Source organism: Cydia amplana, chromosome 15 (assembly GCF_948474715.1).
Source record: "Cydia amplana chromosome 15, ilCydAmpl1.1, whole genome shotgun sequence".
Lineage (NCBI taxonomy): Eukaryota > Metazoa > Arthropoda > Insecta > Lepidoptera > Tortricidae > Cydia > Cydia amplana.
This window is the reverse complement of record NC_086083.1, coordinates 7490201-7507321: the sequence shown is the minus strand read 5'-3', so window position 1 is coordinate 7507321 and position 17121 is coordinate 7490201. Positions and strand designations below refer to the sequence as shown.

General features: G+C 38.0%; 1 protein-coding gene across 4 annotated transcripts in view; it reads left to right on the top strand.

Moving 5' to 3' along the window:
* The window catches only part of LOC134654559 (brain tumor protein), a 532623-nt gene that overhangs the window by 296189 nt on the left and 219313 nt on the right, over window positions 1-17121 (top strand). Inside the window, exon 2 of one of the 4 annotated variants that reach the window (XM_063510017.1) lies at window positions 3259-3297. The exons of 2 other annotated variants lie outside the window; for them this stretch is intronic. The gene's annotated coding sequence lies outside the window, so the exon portion shown is untranslated. Of the gene's footprint in view, window positions 1-3258; window positions 3303-17121 lie in introns of all 4 variants that reach the window. One more of the 4 variants, XM_063510016.1, reaches the window with a different exon arrangement.

The following is a 17121-nucleotide window of genomic DNA, read 5'->3' as shown; positions in this document are numbered from 1 at the left end:
ATGGAATATTTAAATTGCGTCTGCGCCTTAAACAATGGCGAATGACAGCCCGCCCTGCTCTTTGTGATGCTAAAATTAGGGCCCGGGCCCGTTGCTTCCATTAATGCACGTTTCCTTTCCATTCCTGATTCGAATCCGAATTTTGGGATTATAGATTGGTGAGCTGGCCCCGTAGCCAACATGCCAATCGCTAACGCTACTTAGCGAAACGCAACTGTCAGTAATATGGAAGAGTGATAGAAAGACAAAGCGATTCGATGGCGAATCGATAGCGATTGTCACCTTGGCTAGGCCGCCTGTTGTAGTTAATTCGGTAAGTTTAACTAGCTAACAAATTATCTCCATATTAAATTTCATCTAAATCGGTTCAGCGGTTAATTCATAAAGAGGTAACAGACATAGAGACAGTTACGTTCGCATTTATTATATTAGGGATTAATAGGGATAAGTACCTGTTATTTATCGTATTTATTTAACTCCATTCATATCTCCGCAGCATTGCACAGTTTCTCGGTTATCTTAAGCCTTAAGGTTACCAAATTACAAATTCACTAATAAATATTATTCAATGAGGGGTAGGGACCCTTGTTTAGTTTCCACTCTAAGACAGTAGTTTGACAGACGGCTCTATTTCTGAACTGTTTTGTTCGGTTAGGTACCTACCTGTTTATATTAAATTTATTGTCATCAAATATTGAACCGAAGCCCGTTTTTGCTTTATTATAAGATCATTTTTATGTTAACCGACTTCTACACTATTTACTGTACCTAAACACTTACGATGTATTCCGTATTTTTTGGTCAAATCGAGTAAAGTTATCTGTTGGATTTATACAAAGCGCGTTTCTTCTAGGCGTTTTTATTTTGTTGTAGATTTTTTTCTTCAGGTTTTGATAAAATTTGGTGGACAGCGAGTATTCTGTAGGTACATAATTAGTGCAGCTTCATCGTAATATGTATGTCCTAAAAAATCCTCAACTGAGTTATGAAAACGTATGTTAATTTCGTAACTGAACGGAAAATTATATACCTACACTTTTTTTTCATACAGAACGAGCTCTTCAAACCAGCCAGATTTTATCCAACTCAAAAAAAAATCGACAACGAACTAAAAATCTGCCCACTTTTGTTATACAATTCCAAATCATGATAAAATGCGTTAAACCATTCCACTTTTGCTCTTATTGCAACAATAATGTGTACAGCAAGAACGCGGAAAGATACAGTGAGGAAAATCTAGCATTGCTGTCCGGAACACAGAGATGGGCGTGGATCAATCAGCCTTCATAATCGCGGGCGTCACAGACGCAATCAAGAAAATAATGTTTACAATATAAACGTAGTCTTGCTGTTTTACACTCACGAGCAGTTAAAATGGATCACATTTTTATGGAGGTGTTGGAGGTTATATGTACTTAGCTTCTATTTAGCGGCCCACCGTAAAAGAAAATCCGGGTTTCGTAGGAGGGTAACTTCTGGGGCCCATTTCTTGAACGGTATTAGGCTAATAATATTAGTCCACGAGCTGGGGCCCATTTCTCGAACGATATTAGACTAATATTATTAGTCCACGAACTGTCAAATCGTATGGGTTGCCATGACAACACACTGATAATATTAGACTAATATCATTCGAGAAATGGGCCCCTGTTAAGTTGTATGGGTTACCATGGCAACAGACTAATAATATTAGATTAATACCGTTCGAGAAATGGGCCTCTGAACGGGGGCTATTAATAGTGCCTAAGCATCATTACATTACAAGCAAAAGGGAGTACCTTCGCTTCATTTTAGGTACGTCTTTTTACTAAGAAGGGAAGACTTTTTGCGTTGCGACAATATCAAATTCGGAACTATTAGCTCTTGAAAAGGGTCGATTTTTTTCCCGAAATTGTGAAATCGTGGTTATATTTAATTACAGTGCAGTTAAAATATTTTATGTAATTGAGTACAAATCCGTTCTTGTTACACTCACGGTTCACGGTTCCCAAACTGTGTAGTCACGAGGTAAATCTGATAAAGTTCAAGCGCCTCGGATGATGTCATTACAATGATGTTGCTTCACCGTAACTAGTTGAATACGGATACGGCCAACCTATACCTATTTACGTACCTATTACCTATTGTATTCAGCTAGTAATACAAATACCTATTATAAATGCAAACGTAAAAGTTTTTATCCCGAAAATCATCCCTTAAGGTTCCGTCACACAGGCGCGTTTTCCGGGCGGGGCGCGAGCGGGACGTGAGCGTTTTATATGTAAAAGCGGCGCGCCCCGCTCACGTCCCGTCTGAAAAACCCGGCTGTGTGACGAAGCCTTTAAGGGTTGGGTAAAACGGGTGTGAAATTTACTATGGAAGTGGTATATAGAAATACCTACTAATTCCACGTAAATCTAGACGCGCGCAAATAAAAACTAAGACACTATTAGGCTCGTCGAATGATACATCGATTTTACAAGATTGGAATATTTAACGTCTAATGTCACGACACTCACGACTCGACATGGTTTAATTTAAACATACAGTGCTAGAATATTGAACATAAATATGTAAGTTCTAAACTAACACTTAACTTTTTCGATGAGTATAAGGAAACTATCGCAGGCGTGGCTCTCTGTACAAGTACATGCGGCCACACCAATTTTGGTGTCTAGTCATAATAGTTGCCGCACACCGCTACGCATCGGACGCCTGGCGGGCGGCCTAATCAAGGTGACAATCGCTTGCGCTTCCCCATCGAATCGCTTTGTGTATCTCTATCACTCTTCCATATTAGTGTGACAGTGACAGTTGCGTTTCGTTCGCTACGTAGCGTTAGCGATTGGCATGTTGTCTACGGGGCCTACTCGCGCTATCGCCACCTAGCGGTCATATCTGTCGTAATAGACGCGTTTTGTTAGAAACTGCCGGCCTAGCCAAGCTGACAATCGCTATCGTTTCGACAACGAAACGCTTTGTGTCTCTCTATCGCTCTTCCATATTAGTGCGACAGTGACAGTTGCGTTTCGATCGCTACGGAGCGTAAGCGATTGGCACGTTGGCTACGCGGCCTTAAACTTCTGTACCTAGGTAGGTGTACTATTATTTATTCTGTGACTATCGTGAGAAAACAGATAAATTATCCTGAGGAAACCATACAGCTGCGAAGAAAGCACTCTAAATGTTTGTATGTTCAGTTTTATATATTCCTGTTTGCTTTTTTGTAGATATTATTCATGTAATCAAGATATTAATTTGTATATGTTTTATTTACAGGTACCTATTGAAACTCTACTAAAGAACTTCATATGTTTATTAAGGTAACTTTCATTTTAATATTTTAACTATCCCTAAGAAATATCCTAATTAATATGTAAAAGTACGTATTGTATCTTTGCCCAGAGGCTAACGACACGTTGTACCTATATATATGTAAATTATGTTAGTAGATAAACTCCCACGCTATCATTGTCTTAGAGACTTGCACAATTGTTGCACGTCACGTGACTTACCTTAACTGAGGTATCAATCGTGTGAACTGTTGTTACGTCAAATGCTACATAAGAACGGTTACACGCCGTATGAACAGGGCAGTTACAAAACTTTTAGAGCGATGCCCGTTCCTTTGAATTTGAATAACGTTTATGGCCAAAACATTCGTATGGAATCGCATTGAAGAAGATAAAGATAGAAATTGATAGAATACCCATTATGGGCACTCCTCAGTAAAAGATACATAAGGAAAGAACAACTGATTAAAGATTGAGGCAGACAACAGGCGGTCTAATCGCTAAAGAGTGATCGCTGCCAGACAACCTTTAGGTAGCGGTTTTGGGTTGAAAAATAATTTGATTTACAGAATTTAGTTTTTGTGCAAGTGTTAATACAAAACAAATGCGTTTCAGAGCCCGTACTATGAGTCACTGACAGTGTCAAAACTGACATATACGCTATCAACGTAATTTACTTTCTATACAGCTCGCTCGCACTAATATGCGAGTACGAGCGAGATGTATAGAAAGTAAATTACGTTCTCGATGGCGTTTATGTCAGTGCCAAACTGATGGTAGCCGTACTGGTGTTGAATACATGTAAGAGATACGTGAGGTAGGTATATAGTGTCCATAGAGAAAAAATACATAGAGTGCTCACTCCATACATCAGTTTTAGTACCAAAAAGACTATTAGCATCTAGCATCGAGTAGCGGAACTATCAGTACTGCTACTTGACAATAGATGTAGCACCGACCGGAAAGTCTTATGCTGTTGAGATAAGACTTTCCGGTCGGTGCTACATCTATTGTCAAGTAGCAGTACTGATAGTTCCGCTACTCGATGCTAGATGTAGACACTGAAATTAATAGTCTGAACTGATGTATGGAGTGAGCACTCTATGTATTTTTTTCTCTATGATAGTGTCTGACATAAGAAAAAAAAGTATACTATGTATGTATTTAAGTAATAAGAACAGGGTTGGTTATTTTTGATGCTGGCAACATAACGCTCATTCATTTCATAGGTAAGTTTAATGGCTCCTCTATACGATGGGCCAGCGCCGGCCACTCCAAGGGACGCAGTCATGCGGTAGAATGAGATAGCAATATCACTTGCTCCCTCTAACGCATAAATGCGTCCCTTGGAGTGGCCGGCGCTGGCCCATCGTGTAGAGGAGCCATAAAAATAGGCGAGCCCATTAAAACAAGTTTTACTTTTCTACGCGCCTTAGGTAATGTTATATGTATATGTATGGCATTTTAAGATATAATATACAACTTTTTTGTACCTATGTCCGTAAATACTTAGGACGGGTTGATAGATCAAACGACTCTTTGACGAGCTTAAGATAAAACACACTTTTTTTTTCGTGTGTCGATCAATATGACGTGATGATAGATCAAAAGCTATATATTTTTACTCGGCGAAGTGAATTGACTTGACTTTGTTGTTGAAATATGTATGTTTCTTTAAACTGATGTATTTCGCACACAACATACATGCATATTAAGTTGTTTAAAAACTCGGAGGTTCACGCACTCTTCAAGTTCGTTTTTTGCCCGTCAATGTGTCAACGACATTCGGTCGGCGGAAACACGCCCTGTTGGCATGGCGTCATTCTGTCGGTTTTCTAGTTTACTTGCAGAAACAATTGCCGAACGACCTTCAGGGGTACACAAACTTGACTGCCCATTTTCACGGTAAAAAAGGTTTACTCATGATGCTATGAACTTATCAAGATTTGCCTAAGACAATTGTAATACAACCATGTCTTAGTCATGCTTGGTTAATGTGACTGAAACGATTGGGGCTTATAATAGATACTACATCAATATTATGATATAATAGTTCTCGATGAGAGTTCATGTATCGTCTGGGTCTCCAATCAAAACACCCTAGAACCTAAATGGTCGCGTACTGTGCGGTTTAAGAAGAATTTCCTCCCGCGGACGCTCCGGCTGTGGAATAAGCTCCCTTCCGAGGTTTTCCCGAGGGTCTATAGACAGTATGGGGTTCTTCAAAAAAGGAGTGTACAGGTTTTTAAAAGGTCGGCAACGCGCAATCGCGCATGTAATACCTCTGGAGTTGCAGGCGTCCATTGGCTACGGTGACTGCTTACCATCAGGCGGCCCGTATGCTTGTTTGCCACCGATGTGGTATAAAAAAAACTGACCAAGTGCGAGTCGGACTCGCGCACGGAGGGTTCCGCACCATCAACAAAAAATAGAGCAAAACAAGCAAAAAAACGGTCACCCATCCAAGTACTGACCCCGCCCGACGTTGCTTAACTTCGGTCAAAAATCATGTTTGTTGTATGGGAGCCCCACTTAAATCTTTATTTTATTCTGTTTTTAGTATTTGTTGTTATAGCGGCAACAGAAATACATCATCTGTGAAAATTTCAACTGTCTAGCTATCACGGTTCGTGAGATACAGCCTGGTGACAGACGGACGGACGGACGGACAGCGGAGTCTTAGTAATAGGGTCCCGTTTTTACCCTTTGGGTACGGAACCCTAAAAATCATCTCTCATTCTGTAGCTGCTCTGTAATATTAATGTAAAGGAATGTAGAACTTAATTGAAAACAACTCAACACTTATCATCACACTCATTTTTTTTAAAGCCATCTTTGGCAATATTATCCAAAGCCGCGTTGCCTGTACAATTAGCCCATATAGAATAGAATAGAATAGAAATAGTTTATTCGTGGCAATAAAAATACAACAGATAAAACAGGGGAACAAAAGTAAAACTTACACTTAACATTACAACACATATCAAACATAACATGTAAAATAACCACGAAATGGTCCCGACTCAGCATGGTGTTAGCCTGGATGGGCCAACGCTGGTCTTCCGTCGGGGCCAAGGGCGAGTGAAGCACGGAAAGTACACAACATTTAAGTAATTAACAATGGCAATAAAGCAAAGAAATTGGAAAGAAATAAATAACAGTAATACATTCATATATTATGGAAATTAGGAAGAGAGATAAAAAAATAAAAATAAAAAAAAGAATTATATTAAAAACTACGTAAAACAATAAAATGAGTGTGAATGGCAGTTGCGGAAAGGAACAGAAAAAGATGGTAAGTACTTATACATACATATACGAAATCAATATTTAAATGCAGCTTGTCTCCAGTTTGAGGCATTCCTCGCTAAGCTGGTGTTCGAGCATGAACTCTTTTAAGGATGTTTTAAAATAACATATATGTATATCCCATAGTAATCTATTCAAGTACATTACTAATTATACCTACAACAGCGTCTACGATTTCACAGTAATAAAATTAACTTGCAATCCGGGCGCAGATAGCTATGACTATTGAATTACAACTCGCTTGTTATACCTAGCTTAATACAGCTCACGCACTGAGTAATAAAACGCTAATTAAAGTTATATGCATGTATTAGTGATGCTGACAACATCTATTATTTATACGAATGCTTAATGGGCTATAATGTCTAACGGTCATTAATTCATCGTTAAGTTACGATATCATTAATGTTAAGTTTATTTACTAGGTAATACCATATGTATTGTAATATCTATATTACGTTATGCTTAATTTCGTATTTCTGTACTTCCATGGCGATAATAGCGTAGACAAGGTCCTAATTTAGAGTCTAAACATTTATCTTTTTTTTTATCTTATTTTACGCAGGAAGCGAGTTATCAGCGCGTCTAAAAATTAAAGTGTCCCTTTGTACACAACGCTATGCTTTCAGTAAACGTATGTAATTTTTCAATATCTTGTGTGAACTCTTTTACTTATGTGTATCATGTAATCACTATATTGTATAAAACAAAAGTCGCTTCCCGCTGTCTGTCTGTCCCTATGTGTATGCTTAGATCTTTAAAACTAGGCAATGATGCGTTTTTTTAAATAGATAGTGTGATTCAAAAGGAAGGTGTGTGTATAATTTGTTAACCCGTGCGAAGCCGGGGCGGGTCGCTAGTTATATAAGTATATCTAAAAGTATCTTGCTTTTAAATGGGATTGAGTGGTCTGAAATGTCTGAATATAAATAATTGTGTACAACCTCAAGCAAAAAAAGAAATACTTTATTCCTCCACCATATAAGTAATGAGCTATTATTACCTAAGACGGTCCTAATTTCAGCATAATATATGTATAAAGGTTTTCAGGCGAATTCTGCTTGAATACATTACCCACCGACGCGTATCAGGCGTATTCGTTTCATTTTTATATTAAAATAGAAAACGCAAATCGACTGATAAAATAAATTGTTTAGAAAAAATATATTTTGGTAACACCATAGCAGTAACGAGTTATGCATAAAACTCGAATCCCACCGGCTTGCTTACATTTTGAAACAAACAGGCATCTTATCCTGCAAACCATAAGACAAGGTACAGTCAGCAGCAGAAGTTGCTAAGCGAGCCAGGTGTTCAAAATGATCTTGACGCGACGTTATTCTTAAGAGAATAAGAGCGTGTCAAGTTCATTTTGAACACCTCGCCCGCTTAGCAACTTCTGCTGCTGACTGTATGTAAAAGCTGCAGGTTGCCCGCCACTGAACCGGATTTCTACTAAAGTCTATTTTTTTATTCGGTAGACTGAAATGACAGTTAATAGTATGAAATGACATTTCATGTTCATACTATTAACTGTCATTTCAGTCTACCGAATAAAAAAATAGACTTTAGTATGTGTGTGAACGAATTGTATATTATTATTGATGGAGTATTTTAAACTGTTTACGTTTACGCCATACATGAAATCATGACGATTTAATTCCTTAAAATCAAAAGGCAACTGTCAAACATGTTTTATATTAAGCTTTATCTGCGTATTGCCTTAAATTTGATTAATTTCAGTCAATTTCGGGATGGTATAGTACCTGTGATAATCACAGGCCAATAAGTAACGATGGCCACTATCTAAACCACAATATTTTGTTTTTACATACCCGTTTACTCTCATCAGTGAACGCACACGCATTAGTTATACTCTAAAAAATATTTGATTGCCTCAACGCCCCACTAGACGTCAAGGGACCTAATAAATAATAAGTCACGCTTGAAAATAAACGAAAAAATGTCCCCTGATTAATGCCCAAGGTTTGACAGGTAAAAAAACTGACGCGACGCATCATCCCGACCCGAATCAGGTTCTATTCAACTTGACAATAGAATTTCTATACAGCACGGTTGACCTGAAAACCACTTTATTACTTATCACGGGAAGTTCATTTTCCATTGTGACCTTTCCCGCAAGTTTGAAGCTGTATTACAAGTGCGTTAAAGGGTATATTTGCGTGATGGGGGAAGAAAGGAATTTCAATATGGCGGCAGTGGAAAGGATGCGTCAGGATATAAAAATCACGGTTGGATGAGCGCGGGTGGCCCGAAAGATACGAGTCGCATGTCGAAATTTCGTTTTCGTATAGGCTTAGGTCGATGGAAATTATATTTCCAGGCACCTTTCTGAGGTGAGACTAAAAATAAATCCTTTAACTTAGACGTGTTTTTATCTCTCAAGCCCGGAGAGTAATAATTTATATATTATACGGTGTACATTGCTTTTAGTCCCCTATCACAGAATAAATAATAGTATTAAAATTTATTTCTCAGCTTTATGGTATCGTTAATAACTTAAATGAAATACAACAAATAAGTTCATATAAATTAATTATTCAACTAAGTAAATTCTTTGATATCACAGAAAGTGGAATTTTATCATTGAAGAAAGGCTTATTTCATTTCAATAGAAGTCAAACTTCAATTTACTTTAGTCTGAAAAGGGTTTTGAACGAAAAGAAACATATTTACATATCAGCGTATATATTTAAGGCTTATATTCCAAAAAGGTTTAATTTCACAACTAGCTATATTCTTATTCGGCTTTGACCTTTTGAGTATTAACACAGTAATTATACGAAAATGGAACTGGCTCCATTAAGAAGGTCTATGACCGAGGGTCCTTGATCTCAAAGTTAAATGTAAGTAAGTAAGTAAATACACGTATTATACTTAAATAAGTATAAGAACCAACTCATGTGCCTCCGTATGTTTGTGATAAAACTTCAGTGTCTTGCGGATCTGACATTATTTGTCGTTTCTTAAGTTTCTTATGTATGTCAGGCCATTTCGAAAGTACACTGATATTATGGCTCCTCTACACGATGGGCCAGCGCCGGCCACTCCAAGGGACGCAGACATGCGGTAGAATGAGATAGCAATATCACTTGCTCCCTGTAACGCATAAATGCGTCCCTTGGAGTGGCCGGCGCTGGCCCATCGTGTAGAGGAGCCGAATGACATCTAACTGCCAGGCTAGCACATGATTGGCGCGACTGTATCTCGCGGCGAGATAGACTACCCGTCCCTCATTTATTAACATAGTTATAAAAAGACGGGTAGTCTATCTCGCCGCGAGATACTGTCGCCCCAATCATGTGCTAGAGGTGCTGATGTCAAAATGCAACAAGATTCTAACTTCCTTGGTAGTACAGTCATTATAGATTTTGACCCGTGAATAATTAGTTTTTGGATTTTTTTTTTCGTAGGTCCCTCGGGGGGGTCACTGGGAATGTAAATTCAAAAAGTAGACTGAATCAGGCTCCTGCGTATATTCGAAAAATGGTTTTTATTCCAAAAAAACGGTTTTTCTTGAATAACTCGGCCATTTTTGATTTTACAGTGAAATCGATCGATATTTTGGCAATTAAATTTGAAAAAAACGACAAATTTGGAATATTATCATTATCTCGTTTATTTTCAACTTCACGGCATAAATGAAGAGGACTAATTATTCACGGGTATGGTCGGTTGATGAGCGGCACGAGGCTAAAAATGTAGCTTAGTGCGGTACCTACGTACTTATAATGACATTATCGCTCGCTTCAACAAGGCCACTTTTCTCAGAGAGCGCGACACACTAAAACATCATAAGTGTAAAATATAATTTCAGAAACACGATGCCTCACTCCACGCCAACATATTTAGTTACATATTTATCTAATATACCCATCTAACCAACACTTTAATGACATAATTGTGCTTTATACCTTTTCCGCGTAGCCTAATCAAATTTACATGTAGATGTTTCGATATTTTCGGAAACAGACGGGCGTTTCCGTTACCAGAGGAGCCCATTGTAAAATAATCGTTTCCGTCCATTGAATCATCTCGTTGGTGTATGCAAATGCCTGATTTTGATGTTTTTTTCGTTGATTTCATTGAAAGATCGCCATTGGCTTGCATGATAATAGCGCTTCCTGAATTCTAATAACAAAACGAATGTTTATTCCTTTTTAAATGATCGATGTAGCTTTACATATAAGGTTTTTTATGTTACCACAACATTGCTAATTCAATACGACCCTTTCCTCCGGAAAATTGCTTACAAAAAGTTCTTTGTTGTATATATATAATATGTCTAGGAATATGTCGCATTGCCTTAAGGGTGGAAATCTTTTATTGGATCTTTAAGGAAAGGAAAACTTGAATGTTCAAGTCGAGTGAAGAAGGCACTTTCTTTGAGATGCGAACCAAGATATATAGATAATATTTCGTCACATCTCTACTACACTGTAACTGTATGTCTGTTACCTTTTTACGCTGAACCGATTAAGAAGGAATTTGTTATGAAGGACAAAGGATAGTTTGTATCAATCATGACCATCATTCCACGCAGACGACGTCGCGGGCAGAAGCTAGTATAATATAAAAAAAAAATAACACTTTCAATGTGTCTGGGTTAGCGTTGTTCATGACTATTCCTAATTTCAAATCGATAGCTTAATTAGTTCTCGAGATATTTAGCGATGTGATAGACAAACGGACGGATGTACCTACAGAGTCGCACCATAAGGGTTCCTTTTGTACCTTTTTGGTACGGAACTCTAAAAATCACAACAATAGCACAATTTTACAGTGCGTTAAAAGGAATAATATTTAGTTTTAAGGCCCACTGTATAACAAAACAAAGGTCACGAAAATCACGGAATGTTGCCCTTTCACCTTGACACATAACAAGTTCTCTTTCGTCTCAGTAGGGGTCAAGTTTGCGCGTTTACGCCTTGCCCGGAATGTTGCCTGAATGCGTTGTCATTCTTACCTATTAAAAATGTCAATACAACAACATATACAAATGTCATAAGGTCAATACTGGTAAGTGTGGCGTACGGGTAAGCGTGGCTGGCCTTCACATTGGGGCCTGTGTACAATTGTATATATGACACCGTAAGATTGTGAACCCGTTAGTTTATAATCTAACGTAGGTTAGGTTAGGTTAGATTATAATCTCCCTACCGTCAGTTTATAATGTAACTAGCGAGATTATAATATGACGAGTGTTTACAATTTTACGGTGATGAATGTTTATTGCGAGTTCACACACTTGCTACTTGCTATGTGCGTGATGAAGTGGCAAATGTAAGAACTCGCGATAAACCCTAATCAATGTGTAAACAGAACCCTATGTGAAGGTCAGCCACACTTATCCCGCAGCAACACTTACCCGTATTGATCTAACTAAATAGCAGGCGTTCATTAATACAGTGAAACCTGGATAATTGCAATCTCAAGGGGCCGGCAATTTTTTGTCAATTAACCAGGTTTTTCAATTAATATTTATCAATTAAGCAGGTCGTGCCAATTAACGAGGTTCAAAAAATCGTTGTGTCAATTATAGAGGTTCTCATTAACAGAGGTTGCGTTCTGACAAATTGCTTTTATGGAGGTGCAAATAACAATTGAAAGAAGATTTACAAGCTTACATTCTGGGTTTCTGGTCTATTTATTATGTAACTTGCTCTTTTACACTACGTTAATCACTACTTTTTTTAGCACCGTGTCAATTATAGAGGTCTTAGTTGCAATGTGGTCAATTACAGAGGCAAAATTCCGAAAGGCAATTAAATCTAAATTTCAATTATAGAGGTTCCAAAATTTCAATTATAGAAGCCTTTTGGTCTCAAGGGACCGGGACCGGACCTTTGGTTGCAATTATTTAGGTTTTGCATTTATCCAGGTGTCAATTAACCAGGTTTCACTGTACTAAGTACAACGAGTGAGAACTGATAACTACCAGAATGTTGCATGCAGTTTGAAAGCTGGGGACCTTCCGCGAAAACCAAATTGCGGGGATCTTTCTCTTTTACTCTCATTAAGACGTAATTAGAGTGACTGAGAAAATGCTCGCAATTGACGAAAATCGATTTTCGCGGTATAGCCCCTTGCCCGAATGTTCAAGTGATACTTTCCCGTGTACGAGAATATTGTAGCAGTTGTAATAAAAATACTTAAAATCATTCTAGTTTGTGCAACTGAAATGCGGTCCACAATTAAATTCCGCTACATTTTAATCCCAGAGACCAAATTAAATACGTCTGCATAAAGTAATGTTCATCACAATTAGGGTTGTCATATGAAGAAATTTAATATCCTGACAAAGGACCTAACATCATCCTAAATATCGTGACATTTACTGGACGGTAATTTCTCAAAAAGTGACCCAGTGGGCCACTAGCCCCTCCACCACCATGTGCTGTATAATTTTGCGGGGTATCTTTTGTTATTACTAATACTATTGTTCATGCCTAATGAATCGGCCATTGTATATGAGATGAACTATATATAGCTACAGCATAAACCTTTCTTTTCATCTGCCCAACCAGGCATGGCTAACTCCGCGATTTCGTCGCGTCGCTACAAGTACCTACAGGTACATGCGGCCCACACTAATTTTGGTGTCTAGCCGTAATAGTTGCCGCGCACCGCTACGGAACGGACGCCTGCTTGCGCTTGCGCCACCTAGCGGTCATATCTGTCGTAATAGACGCGTTTTGTTAGAGAGTAAACCTTCTGTAGCTACGTATCGATTCTGTGCAAGGACCAAAAATCCTGACATACCAAGGAGATGGCAACCCTAAATTTACAATTGTACAACCGAGTATAGTACAGTCAGGCGTAACGATCCCGCAGATGACTCATTTGTGTATGTAAATGAAGTTAAAATTCAAAACGTCAGCTCCAACTTTGGGTTTTTGAATTTCAAATTCGTCTGTCGGTGTGAGTCCAAATTACAGTACAAGAATACCTAATTGTTTTATCACAAAAGGCCCACCCGGGGACTCGGGGCTTCATTTTTCATTTTAATCGTGCGTATAGTGGTTGTTAAGTGTTGCGAGACTATTCTAATGACCTATTCTTTATTTTTAATGATATCCGTCTAATTTCTCTTAAAATATAAATGAATTATGTTGTGTTTAAGATATTTTTTTACCCCGAATATTTCTTCTGTTTGTTGTATGTAAGTGTTTAGTTTTCAATTGTAATGTTGTATTTTTACATCAGTTAGCAGCTTTTAACTCCAAATATTACAACTGCACCAGCAAACATTTATATTTGGCGGATAAAGGCTTGAAAACAAATTTGTTAAATAAATATTTATCACACGCCTTGAAAGGGCTGCCTCAAAGTAATTAAACCGAAAATTCAAAAAGGGAATAAAAAACTCCCCTTGAATCCTAACGAAACCATTTAAGTCGAGGGCTCTTTAAAATATCTGATGAATAATTAAATTCAATTCAAAATATTTTGCGAGTTATTCTGTTTACAATGTTGAAAGTATAGATAAATAAATTGTAGAAAGCTACAAAACGCCAGGGCTTGAACCACAAGGTCATAAGGTTTAATTTTGCATGACCTGTTATAAAATGTTTTTAACTACACAATCTCTCTATTGCTACAAAGTTGAAGTGATTTTAATCATTCAAAATGTTATAGCCTTAACATACCTACATCATTTTCCCGGTTTCGGCCCGAACGCTGAAAGTTACGTCACTTAGGACTAGTGTTGTGAATAACGCTCATTTTGAGGCTTAAAGACTCGAACCCTCAAGACTCTCGAGGTCAACGCCTCAAAGGCGGCGAAGACGATTTCTTACATCTATACGCGTAAAATAAATAAATACAATTCTCAAATATAGTCGAGTCTTCAAGACTTACGTCTTGAGGACTCGAGTCTTTAAGCCTAAAAATAAGCGTTATTCACAACACTGCTTAGGGCTCATAAGCTCATTTAGACGGCGCGCGTATACTAGTAACTCGCGTAGTAACTCGTATACTAGTTACATTGCGGATCATTGAGGTTACATCAATACAGACGACCGATCAAATAACGCAATGTAACGAAACTCGCTTATTCAACCTTTAATTACAAATACAACAAATACAAATGTTTTATTTCGGAAATAAAATATACAGTATTACATTTATGCTGGCCCCCACACTATACTAGGCATAGCCTGTCCTGTGGTGGACATAAAGCGGTTTACAAGTAAAAACAGTATTATTGTACGATGATATTTGAATAAATGAAACAATTATTTAAAGTGAAACGATCAAGAATAAAATTTACAGAGATATATGAAGTTTACAGAGATGACAAAGAATTAAAAGAAAAGACAAGATGGAGAAACGTAATATTAAACAAACAAACATAACTTAAGTTTACCATCAGTAGGTAAAAAACAAAGAATAATCCTTCGTGGAATAAAATTTAAAATATAATTAAATAACATTTGGTCGTATCATGTGTGTAAGTGCGTGTATGTGTTTGTGCGTGGAGTGTGAGTGAGTGTGGTTATTGTGAGTGTGTCTATTCAATATGGTATCTTGATTAAATTTTCTGTGTCTACATATGATAGATGCATTAAGTTCTTTGATAACACTTTTTTTGCTTCGAAAATGGAGTGTTCTTTAAATTCATATAACCTAACTAGTCTATTGTAAATTCGGGGGTATAAGAAAACTGAATAATGGCGAGCAAATGTAGTTTTAACAGCAGTAACAGGAATTTTAAAAATACGATTTTAAAGTAATGTGTTGTAATTGGGCGAGCTTAGGAGTTTTCTATGTACGTGCAACGCCACCCTTATTAAGTAGAGTTTCCGAACGCTGAGCATCTGGGCGTCATTGTATAGATCGCACGTGGGGTACCTACTTGGTTTCTTCAAAGCTACCTTCAGCACCGCTCTTTGCGCTCTTTCTAGTTTTAGAATAAGGGAAGAGGATAAACCTCCCCGGGCAAGAATGCAGTAGTTGATTATTGACTGGCCAAGAGCTAAATATATAGTCTTCAACAGTGCAAAATCGGCTGATTCTCTTAGCAATTTCATTGTATATATTAGCTTTCGGATCCGACCTGAAACCGCGGAAACTTGCTTTCTGAAGTTAAGATTTTCGTCTATCATAATTCCAAGGTACCTCACTGTGTTTGTTCTGTTCATGTGGTCACAAGTGCAATTTGGAACAGGGGCATTTATACAATTAGGATTATGGACTTATATCTCGCTGTAGTTTTGGTGCAGAAGCTGAAGTCTTATGGAAACAGATAAATTTGGTTTTTGCTGTGTTTAGAGTCAGAAGATTTTGCTTTAACCAAATTGACACTTGTGACATACCATTCTCGACATTTTCATAAACGTTCTCCCAGGAGGACCCTCGGAAAATGACAGCAGTATCATCGGCGTAACACAAGATTTCAGCATTAAAACATCAAAACCATATCCTTGTGACTATTTCCATGAATGTTTCGATCGGTATTTTCTATGAACGATCGTCATCTTGGCTAGGAACCCTTATACTTCCGCCGCAGATATCACGTCATATGCGAAATCTCTGCACTTAATTGTCTTTTAAAAGATTAAAAAGCTCCTTAGTAACCTTTTGTAAGCTCTGAACAGCCTACAACAATGTAACTGCACTTAAAAATACCTCATTTCCTCCATATAAATCTCGGTGCGACATCTAGGGTTAATTCCGAGGGTTATAAATCCGTTGACGTCAGGTAGCAGCTTTATTAAGGAGTTAAATTTCTCACTCATACAGCTACTGCCCTCACTGCTTAGAAGGTTGCAAGCGACGGGGTTTTACTTTGAACATACGCCTTTAGAAGCAATAAGGCTTTAAGGAAATATGACGCCTCGCTTTTCGAGGATTTGAATATGAATTTATGGGCCTTGTTGTGATATGTGTGTGAATAAGGGATGTTGCGGATGCCGATTTTTTGACATCCGCGGATGCGGATTTTTAAAGGCACACATCCGCGGATGCGGATGCGGATGTCAAGGTAGTACCATAAAGAACGTCAAATATTACATTTTAGTAATTTTTATTTCAAAAAATCGGCCAAGTGCGAGTCGGACTCGCGTTCCAAGGGTTCCGTACATTAAGTCCCACTCACGCTTGACTGCTCACTTCTAATAGGTTTTTTGGTTAATGACTAAATTACCTAGCTATCTAGCACTTACGCCGATGCTAAGACTTTCCTGTACCGACCTGTTCCACATCCGCATCCGCATTAAATCCGCATCGATTTTATGCGGATGCGGATGCGGATATTCGCAACATCCCTGGTGTGAATATTGATAATGCCAGAAAAAACGATTTAGGTTCTATATAACGAGTGCAGCCGTAGGTTAGTAGAATTGACGCGTGACCAGAAGGCTGGGTCATATCTAGCACAGCGGATTCCTTCCTCCTCAGCGGAGCCTTCTGCCTTCTGGGCACGCTGCCAATAGGCGGCGATTTAGGCCAATTTTTTTTTATTTACTTATAGTTTATGCTTAGTTTTTTAATTTTAGTTATATTTTTTTTAAGGGTT